The sequence below is a fragment of the Carex rostrata genome, chromosome 13 (assembly GCF_964058835.1).
Source record: "Carex rostrata chromosome 13, lpCarRost1.2, whole genome shotgun sequence".
Classification (NCBI taxonomy): domain Eukaryota; kingdom Viridiplantae; phylum Streptophyta; class Magnoliopsida; order Poales; family Cyperaceae; genus Carex; species Carex rostrata.
Window position 1 is genome coordinate 2,143,107 of NC_135930.1, and position 11,609 is coordinate 2,154,715.

General features: G+C 33.4%; 1 long non-coding RNA gene across 1 annotated transcript; it reads right to left on the minus strand.

The window, feature by feature from the left end:
- Positions 1-997: 997 nt before the first annotated feature.
- Positions 998-3,540, minus strand: LOC144564495 (uncharacterized). Its single transcript, XR_013514638.1, has 3 exons — positions 2,536-3,540; positions 1,811-1,848; positions 998-1,345 (listed from the first exon to the last, which is right to left on the minus strand). It is a non-coding gene; the product is annotated as an uncharacterized LOC144564495 (long non-coding RNA).
- Between the last annotated feature and the right edge of the window lie 8,069 nt (positions 3,541-11,609).

The window sequence follows — 11,609 nt, forward strand, 5'->3', positions numbered from 1 at the left end:
AGGAAGCGCGTTAGCCGTACTCTATATATATATATATATATATATATATATATATATATATATTCATATTCATATTCATATAGTTGAATTTATTTTCACATAACTAATATAAAGTGTGCCTTATTGTATATAAAAATATAATAATTTGGACGTGATAGTAAAACTCCGCATAATACAAATGAATTTTTAATTACATGTGTTGCATGTTACGTTTTTATTTGCATATTCGGATCAAATATGCGGTCACATGCTCAAAACTGTATGGAAGAGACTGCATGGTATTCTAAGCACAGTTGCTAACTGTATAAGCATATGTGGTTGCATTTAAAAATACTGCATATACATGTTAGAGATCAAATTTTACATTTTTTGAAATATTTTTAGTATTTATTAAGATGTGTATAAAATTGTTGTTTTCAAATAATTTTGGACCATTCACTAGTACAAAAAACTCCTTCACTGACTGTTGAAATACCTCTACACCGACTGTTATAGCAGCGTCAGTAAAGTCGGCGCCAGTGAATGTTACCTTTTACTGACGCTTTTAAAAACAGTCAATGTTGAGTACCAACACTGACGCTTTTAAAAACAGTCAGTGTTGAGTACCAACACTGACGCTTTTAAAAACCGTTAGTGTTGAGTACCAACACTGACTCAACACTGACACTTTTAAAAACCGTTAGTGTTGAGTACCAACACTGACGCTTTTAAAAACAGTCAGTGTTGAGTACCAACACTGACGCTTTTAAAAACCGTTAGTGTTGAGTACCAACACTGACTCAACACTGACACTTTTAAAAACCGTTAGTGTTGAGTACCAACACTGACGCTTTAAAAATAGTCAGTGTTGCATACGAACACTGACGCTTTAAAAACAGTCAGTGTTGGACATGGTTCTGTTTGATTCTAGGCTAGCCTCCATATTTTTGCTAGCCATATATTACCATTCAACATTTATTGACGTTAAAAAATTAATATGCCACAATCACAAACAAAAGACACCAAACAAGTTAATTGCCATTCAAAATTATCCAAATTACATGTTATCCAAATTACATGCCATATATCCACAAAACACACAAAAGACACCAAATTATCCAAGTTAATTGGCATCTAAAATCTATTTACTTGACTTAAATAAAAAATGCTTCTCTTTCTTGCAACCTATAACTAATATAAAGGATAGTACTACCCGAGAAGCGATGACATTCAATTGATGAGGCCTATTCAACGTAATAAACATAGATTTAGGTCTTCTAATTTCTTGAAACTTTTCGAGGATATAGATTGTGCTTTCCTGAAACTTTTGGTACCGAGAACACCCAAATCAGAATTGTAGTCTGCCCTGTACAAATTTTACAAAAAAGGTTGTCAGCAAATAAAAACTGGTACTAGGCTGAAACTCTCCTCTTATAAAAGTTATTAGAAACCATGGCTAAAAAATACAGAAAAACATGAAATAAATCAAGGGTATAGGTTGCATCCTACTGAGAATTTTGGTATAAAGAACAAGAAATTTGGACTTATGGGCTGTCCTGTGCAAAAATCACAAGACAGGCAGGTTAAAAGACCAAAAATACCCTTCAGACGTTGTGTATTTCAGCAAAATGAAAGGAACAAGCACTGTAAAGGTCATGAGATAAATTGTATAAATCTTCATAAGAACAATATACACTAATGTAGAAGAGAAATCTAAATACAGAAAATTTTAAATCACTCACTGGCATTTGGGTATGCTGGTATTATACCAGTCTGTACTACTTGCCTCTATAAAAATATTTTTTTGAGAAAAAAGAGATGCACCTATTACCTATACGAGAAGTGTACCCATCTCCCTGCCATCATTTCCTATTTTACAAAAGAAATACTAATGACTTGAAAAACAACAAAAATAAAAATTACAAACAGAATAGAAATGAACATATATAGAAAGCCTAGTTTAAAAAATAAGGCACTATATGCAACAAAATCAAGCTAGCACCATAAAACAGAATTTCAATATTGCAAAAGCCATATGATCCCAATTTTAGCGAAGTAACAGTAACAACAAATTAAACAGCAGCATCCATTTGAAGCTTTCAACTTTTAGACTTCTAGTATGTTTTCTGAAATTGTAGCTGGCATATCTGGTGTTTTTTTAAGAAAATTAGAGATTGAGTACCAATTATGTAGAGGAATCCAAGATGTAGAAGTTATGTCATTACTCATTAGTACCAATTATCTAGCTTAATCCTTGTAATTAGGCAGATACAAATTCCAGCTATCTAGGAAATTAATGTACAAAAGATACATTAATTGGGCTCCCACTAACCAGTCATATTGCTACAAAAGGTACATTATTTTCCTATTAGGAAGTGTCGAGCAACAAAAAGTTTTGAGCCTTTAACAAGCCTAGTGAGATTCAGATAACATGAACAGTAATAGTTACCAGCATGGAGCTATTCACGGCTATTCACGGCCTCATTATTCTGAATTAGTTGTGCATATAAGCTATATGTTGAGAAAGAAAGAGAGATTAACAGCAAGTTGAATTACCTCTGAGTAGAATGCAGCAAGAGACTTACTGTCTGTAATCTCTTTACGCCATAATTACGACCAGCAGCTAAATGCCTGTCTTGTGAACTACTCCCTGAAAGAGAGAATATTGAGACTGGTGACCCGTCATCCTGGTTAAAAAATGTTTAAAATGGAAAATCCATTTAAATTATGTACTTGGTTAAAGTAAAAATGGTTTATGGATGCATAAGAGACATGCAATTCAAAATATACAAACAAGACCCTACTTTTACAGCATGGCATGGATAATTAAACAGATCTCTATCTAAAATTCGCCAAATTATGCAAAATTAAACAAACTAGGATGGATGGGCGAACAGGTAACCTTAGAATTGGTAACCGAAATCATGTCCAAATGGGAAGAACTCAACATTTATCTACCACCAACCACAGCCCCAATTGAAACACAAAAAAGAGTTGAGCAAGACTTAATTTTTACTTATCTGGGGGCACTCGATCCGAGCTATGATGCGATTCGATCTCAATCTTGGCCTCAACTGAGATGCCAAGTTTTGATGATGTCGTTGCAAGAATCGACCAAGAGGAGTCTAGGCGAGCCCTTATGAACCCTCGCCTGTCAGAGAATCAAGAGAACAAAGCCTTCAAGGTACAACACTCAAACCCTAACTACAGGGACGCGACCAAAGGGAAGGGAGCCCCGAGCACCGAGCGGTGTGACCACTGCCACAAGGCTGGCCACAACCACGATGGGTGCTGGTTCCTTCACCCTCACCTCCGACCGGTCAGAGAGAAGGGAAATTGGGGCGGCGCAAGAAGAGAGAAGAAAGGCTTTGGCGGGGTGAGCAAAATAGTAGAAGGGGGCGGCACTGCAAAGAAGCTGGCCAGTGAAGTGATTGTAGGGGAAGGCGGAGAGGAGAGGCAGGGGAAAGCGGGGAGGCAGCGGTCTAGGGTTTCTATCGAGAGGAAGGGTCTAGATTTCGGGTAAGGGGTCTAGGCGGGGAGGAAGGGTCTGATGCGTAACCTTTCTTAAATGCTTCGCGAAATTTTGAGTTACAAAGATGGGAAATGAAATTTACAGCGCGAAAATCACCGACGGCTACGTTTAAAAAAAAAAAAAAAATAATGTTTGGCTGCCATCACTGACGGTTTTTTAAAACAGTCACTGTTGCAGCCAACACTGACTGTTTTTTGAAAACAGTCAGTGTTGGCTGTTAATACTGACTTTTTTTTTTTTTAAAACAGTCAGTGTTAATAACAAATTCTTTTATAAAAATTTACTTGAAACAGTTACGTTCGTGAAGGTATAATAACATATTATTGTAGCATCTTTTCTATATAAATTTTATAATTTAAATAGTTAATTTTTATTTTCTATGCAAGAAATTCTTGATCTTAGTTTGCATTATTTTTTATGCATGAATATTTGTTGTTGGGTATTAAGCCCTTAATTAACAGATCCAACTTGTCTCATGCTATATTTTTGTATGAATCAATTCTATCATTCTAATTAAACTTTAGTTGCTTTGTGTTGAGATGCATGTTTGTTGGGTGAAACATTAGTAATTAAGATATAAATAGTTGATATATATTTTAGCAATTATAATTGTAAATTGATATTTCAGTCACAAAAATAATTTAAGCCAACATCTCAAAGCAGACATTTGGTATATTGTTGATATTTGGCAATCAAGAAACAGTTAGTGTTTTGCTTGTGTTTAACATAATTTCAACTGTTGCCTTCCCTTTGGGGTGAATCCAATTTTTTCTGCAATAAATATATACACAACATTAGAATAATTTTAAGTTTACAAAATTCTAAGTTTCTAATTAACATATTTTTATTTTTATGTTCTTCAACATAAACTATATTATCATATTATTTATTTATGTACATACTTTCTTAACAACTAATCAAAGTTTAAAAATATATTATAAATTTTGGAAGACTTAATTGTATTGTAAAATATCCACAAATTACTTAATTGGATTCCCTTATCAAATTTGTCAATGAAAGCAAAAACCCGGTTGAAATCACATTTCATATAATTAACCCGTGATTTTCTTTAGGATTCTCCGTCTTCTTGTATTATCTTGTGATTATTAAATTCGTATTTGTAAAAACTTGAAAGATTTTAAGTTTTAACTTGATATTATTAAATAAATTCATGTATTACATGTGTTCAATGAAATGTTCAAAACAAAATAATATATTTTTAATTATGATATTTGAAAAAAAATTAAGGAAAAAATGTAAAATAAAATGAAAACTGAAACAAAAAAAAAAATATGAATAATAAATATAATTGTTAAATAAAATTGTTAAATAAAATTCACCTAATACACATAAATTATTATTTTTAAATAAAATTCAACCCTAATAAATTATAAATACTGGAGCCAGACCCTCATCGTCTCTTCCCGGGAATTGAATTCCTCTTGATTTCAAGCTCTAGGAAAAGATGTCCAAAGCAAGTATGTTAGCATATACAGTTACTGTGATTGTGTTAATTATAAAGACATTTATAATCACTTGTAAGTTCTCAAAATATTTGTAAACAATTGTTTCAGTGCACTTTGTTTACATAGAACATGAGAACTACACTAAAATGAAGTCACTGTTTTTTCAAAATTTCAGTGGCATTAAAAAAAAAAAATCATCGACTGTTTTTAAAAAAACAGTCACTGTTGGTGTTCAAAACTGACTGTTTTTAGAGCGTCAGTATTGACCACCAACACTGACGGTTTTTAAAGAAACAGTCAGTGTTGGTTGTCAACACTGACTGTTTTTAAAGTGTCAGTGTTGGTTGTCAACACTGACTGTTTTTAAAGTGTCAGTGTTGATAACAAACATTGACTGTTTTTAAAGCGTCAGTGTTGACAACCAACACTGACTGTTTTTTTTAAAAACCGTCAGTGTTGATAACAAACACTGACTGTTTTTCAAACGTCAGTGTTGAGCAACAACACTGACTATTATTTAATAAAAGAGTCAGTGTAGGTGTAGCAACACTGATGCTTCGGTTAAAACAGTCGGTGATTAAGGGTCGGTGAAGGGGTTTTTTGTACTAGTGATTGAAAAACATCAATTTTAAAAACTCTAAATAAATAGTAATAAATTTTTAAAAAATGTAAAATTTGGACCCAAGCACATTTTAATATGGACATCACGTTAAACGGTTTGGATCGATTATTTGAATTTTGAAGTTGCAAAAATAACTTATTAAATTATGATGTTAAGATATGTCACCGTAAAATAGTGTAATTGGATTCCTCCTCTATTTTGAAATAAGGTGCTTTATAATTTTATAGGCGCTGGCGAAACATGATTTCTTTCAAAAAAAAAAAGAAACATGATTTATAAAATCAAGATAGTGAGGTACTTCAAAATTTCATAATGCTCTGACAGATATGAATTACAGATTTGTAATCCTTTTGCGAACTCAATCAATTTAAACAAATTGTCAGAAAAAAGTGTGAAACAATTCTGAGGACTACTTCCAAAATTGAAGGACATATAAGAATGAAACATTAAAGATGTACCTCATTGTGGTACATTTATTGCTTGTATATTGAATACCACCAATCAAAACAACATTCTGTTTATAATTAAACAACATTAGAGGCGATCTTCGAAAGAACAATTGAACAATAGCATAATGTAAATGAATTTGACGCAAGATAAGCTAGAATTACACACATTCTAAGTCTTCCGAAGAGCAACCCAGTTGATCGACACTTCACCGACACTTCACCGGCTGAAAATTGCCTTGTGTGCTGCTATTGTTGGATGTGATAAGTTGCAAGTTCATTTTGCATTGATAAGACATATCCTCATGTCGATCTCCTTCCTCAGTCTGATATATTCTTACTCCTTTAAGCCAAATCTCCAAGTTAAAAATTCCCGTCTCATTCGATCTCCTAAAAGCATCAATGTCGCTGCTTCCTAGATTTATGGTAGAGTTGCCACTTCTGGAAAAGTTAAAAATGCGAGTTCTTCTTTGTTTTAACCTAAAATTTGCAAGTTTTAGCGTGTCAAATTGCTCGGTGTTGTAGTAGCAATCAACTTCCATCTCATGATAGTCGGCTTTGTCGTTCCAAACAGAGTTGTGGATGCTCATGGTAAAGGTGAGGTTATATGAAAGAGAAGTTATCGAGCTACCAACGAGCTCGAAACGGGTCAAATTAGCATTTATAATACTGACCTTTTGTGGCGGAATGACGTAATCAGCTATGATTGAACCTATAATGAAAGCAAATATTAGGAAAAATAAAAGGCAGAAACATGCACAAGCTGTTTTATTACTCATGGCGTGTGGTTATTCACCTTTGAGTATATATGTCTTGTATGTTTGATATAGAGAGAGAGAAGAGAGAGGGGGGGATATTTTTTTCTCTTTCTTTGTATGTAATTTATAGTGATTTCTCTTCCATTAGCAACCTCTTGGAAATTGGAAGGAAAAAAGTGTATCATCTTCTCTCTCTCTCTCTCTCTCTCTCTCTAGCTGTGACGTGTCAGATGGTTTGTTGGCATTAACAATTAATATTATCACTTTAATTATTCCTAAAGCTACATTGTATATTGCCAGAAATATGTGTGTATGTTATTAAGAATCACGCAAGTTGTTTTTCTCAGAAACTTTACAATGTTGACCATTTTAATGAAAATAATATATTATTGGACGAAATCAAATTCAAAAGAAAAAAAATATAATATTGCAAAAAGGAAAAATATGTTATTTGCCCCTTCCAATATCCTTCCATATAAGACTTCCATATATCATATTATTTCTTACTCGCGCATCAATATCTTTTCTATAACATTAACAATATCATTAGTCTTATAAAAAAAATATATAAGTAGAATTATTCCTGTAGCTACATTGTATATTACCAGAAATATGTATGTTATTTAGAATCACGAAAGCTGTCTTTCTAAGGAACTTTACTATATATGTTGACCATTTCAATCAAAAGATTTTTTTTGACGAAATTAAATTGCAAAAGGGAACTACACTTATCTTTGGAAAGTCAAAGCTTCTCTAAAAGAAAAAGAAAATATTAAGAATAAACAAAAATACAAGATTGATCGAGTTGACGTACTCCATCGATCTATTTCTCAACTATAAAATACATGCTTGAGGAACAAGCAAATTATCAAAATGCTTTCAACTTAATTTGTGGGCCCCACTGGGTACGTAACACGTTACACGCAACAAAGTATGGTGTAATTAATTATCTCTTGTTATATATTAATTAAATATTCCAAAAAAAACATAACTTAAAAACAAAAGAAGACATGCTTCTTATATTAATTTAAAATGTTTGAAGATAAAGAATCAAATGTCTCAATGAGATCATCTCACCACCTGGATTTTTTATTTTAAAATAGAATTACTCAAAATTATTTCGTTCAAACAAGCCTCGTCTGGTCTGATATTCGAAAACTAGCCTCCATCGATCCTAGGAATCGGTTGAGAAAACAAACGCAACCTACACCGGTCCTAGGGATTGGTGGAGCAATTTTTTTATCCATTTTCACACTCAGTATAGCAGTGCCACGGAAAATCCGAATTTTGTCTACACTGATCCGTAGGATCGGTGGAGGGTTCTTTAAAAAAAAAACCCGACGGGTCCTGGGTCTTGCCTCGTTTCCTATTTACCTTGTTTAATATTCTTTCCATCAAAGCTAAATCCTTCCACAATAATCCATGGCCTTGAAACACTTTGAATGAATTTACAGAAGTAGAGTCGGTGAAACTTGAATCAATATACTGGTGAAAGCTCGGTAGTGGGTTCCAAGAATGCAAATAAAAGCTCTCTCAGTCAAATCTGAATAGGGACCGGAGTGAAGAAAAATACTGGATGCTCCAAGAGCAGCACATATGGCACCTACTCAATATGATGAATTCATTCAAATTAAAACGAGGCTGTGAGCCAGGTGTTGACAAAAACTTAATCCCACATATGCTACGCTGCAAAGGCAAAGACTACAGCTGTAGGTCAGCTTTTGTCTACACCGATCCTAGGGACCGGTGTAGGTTTTTTGTGTAGTCTTTGGTGAAAACGGTCCCTAGGACCGGTGTAGAATGAATTTTTTTTACTCCACCGATCCCTAGGATCGGTGGAGGCTAGTTTTCGAAAATCAGACCAATTTAAGGCTTGTTTCAACAAAATAATTTTTAGTAATTCTATTTAAAAAAAAAATCCACCACCTGTGTGTATGGTTAAAGTCTAAGTCTGAGGTCATGTTTTGAATACTAATTTAATAATGGAAAATTTAACACTAAATCTGATCTGTGAACCATCATAATTTCTTAAAACAAGAAATTAGGTTGTAATGGAGGGATGTCAAATAATTTAGCAAGGAAACAAACAAAAAAATAATAAAATTAGTAAAAATGTATTTCTATTTCAGTTAATTGTCTCTCAGCAGTAACCTCTTTGTTCCATTCTGGTTTTGTCATTCCAAGTATATATAAACATACATGCAAGCATGTGTAATATAATCAATTCACTTTAATTAACACAAAAAAGAAAAATGGTTCGGCCAAGCTTTGCTGTTTATCTATGCCTTTGCTTGCTCATGATCAGCATGACTGGTGATCTACACAGTAAGATCATGTCTCTTTATTTATTTCTTCTTTATGCAATATGTAGTAGTATATTTTATATGTATGTGCCTACCTTTAATTCATATATATTTTTCATTATATCCATAAAAGAAAAAAAAAAGTGAATCTTAAGAAATATACTTTGTATATTTAGAGATCAAAATGAGTCAGTAATCTGTATGCAACCTTGTTAAAATATGTAAATTTGTACCATTGTTAAAATAACTGGATATTTTTGAAATAAATATGTAGGTGTTTCAGGTCAAGATTGTTGCACTGACCATCGTAAATGGAATGGCAATACAAAGTGTGTTAATAATGCAACATGTAACAGTTGGTGCTTAAACGGTTGTTCAAAAGGAGGATTTTGCAAAAAGAATAAGATAGACTGTCATTGCATTTGCTAATGGTCTCCAATTAAAACTCACTGCCACATAGAACAAATGTTCTAATTAATAAACTATGATGGCATGTAATAAAGCTTTGTTCTCATATCCAAAGTTGGATAATTGAATTGCCCTATTGTATTCTTCAAGTGTACAAGTAATTCAATTTTTCTTTTAACTTTTTTTTTCAGTAAATTTCTGCAGCATTGAAATTAGCGGTTTTCAAATCAGCTTAATAAATAATAAAAAAATTCCAAAAAATGTAAAATTTGGTATCCAAGTAGATTATAATATAGATTAAACATCTAATGATTTGGATTTGTTGTTTGGACATCAGAAAATAAAAAAAGCCCCGGCAGCAATTTAGCAATTTGTGCATTGGACTATGAATCACCGGATTCAAAGTCCAAATAGCCGATCCAAACAATTCATCTTGTGCTCCATATTAATATGTGCTTGGAGTCCAAATTTTACATTTTTTTACATTTTTTTTACTATTTATTAAGCACTTTAAAAATCGCTGATCCAACATAGCCTTTTGATCCAAAAAAAAAATCGGTACGCCATGTGACTCTTCCTTTACTTCTGTGCCTTTTCAAAGTTACGATTCGGCTCTTACTTATTTTGTAGGATTTTGACCAGACTCCATAAACGATGACGCCATATTTTACCGTGTCTTGCTTACGAAGTGACCCAATTTTTTATTTCTTTGTATGTTCTATTAATAAAAATTTCAGGTTTTTTCTGCTACAACATGTGCTGGTGATGATGCCTAGCTAAAAGTAAAACCTGTTATATATGATATCATACCACTGTATTACTTAAACTTGGCATCATATAATTACTGGCATTGTACTCCTTATATATATTGAAATTGAGAACTTTGATGTTTTAGGTAGGTCATTATATATATACTGGCATTGCCCCTTAATTTTCTAATACTGATGATTATCTGGCAAATATCAGCAAGTATGATAACAAAAAAGGTAAATTAAATCAGTACAATTTCAGGAATAATATAGGGTTTGCTAAGGGCTCATAAGGATCCTTCATGTCCAACACCGTCTAACACAATATTCATCAATGTAAAATCAGCAAAAATACGTACAGAGCCAAGTTAGCGAACGGAAGAGGGATCGAGTGACCGCAACCGAAGTATTTTGAAGTTAACGACACAGCAACAACTGGGAGCTGGCAGAAGAATTACTCACAATGGTCATATCTTAAATAGATATATATTTATTCTTTGTTTTCATTCCAATTTTCTGGTTATTTCTTTTTCCTAAATTCTCAATTTTCTTTGTTCACCATTTGGTATTTTTCATTCGTTTGACTTTTAATTTGTTCACCATTTGCTCATAAGGAACTCATATCTGATTAGTCGTTAATTTGTTGAAGCTGTCTTCAGGTTTCAGATCGAAACCTAAACCTTCTGTACTCTTTTCTTTTAATCAATATACAAGGACTAGATCCTTATTTTTTATCAAAAAAATATATTCCTCTAATTGTTTATCACCAAATCTTATAATATTGTTATTTGAGAGATATTACATGAAGGTCAAAGAAACAAAATAAGAAACAAGGAATTTCACAGGCTGTTATTTAAACATATTACATCACACACATTCTAAGTCTTGCAAATAGCAACCCATGGAAGAAAACGGATTCACCCAGGAGATAGGTGAACTGATCAGTGCATAGACCGTGAACCAAATCCCCAACTTGTCAGCGCGTTGGTTCAGGTGAACCGAGTTCAACCCAAACGGACGCGCATTTGAATTGATTTAAACTCAGCGCCTATCTCCCTGTCTCGCGTGCGCCTAGTGCACAAGAGCCACTCTCAGACCCTTCCTGTGGTTCACACGCACCCGGTGCAACCAAAAACTCAAAACAATTCAAATGTAAAAGACGTTACGCCAAGATAGACTGAGAAGCGGGCCCAGCTTGTTGGTCCCCTCTCCCACCATCCTCCTCGCACCAGACCCCATTTTTGAGCTTGAAAATCCCAGAAAAACAGAGGATTGTTCAGCAAACGCTCACCTGAGCTTGACAAAGTGTTCTCCCCTCTGCTCCCTGCAGGAATTTCCCTCAAGAA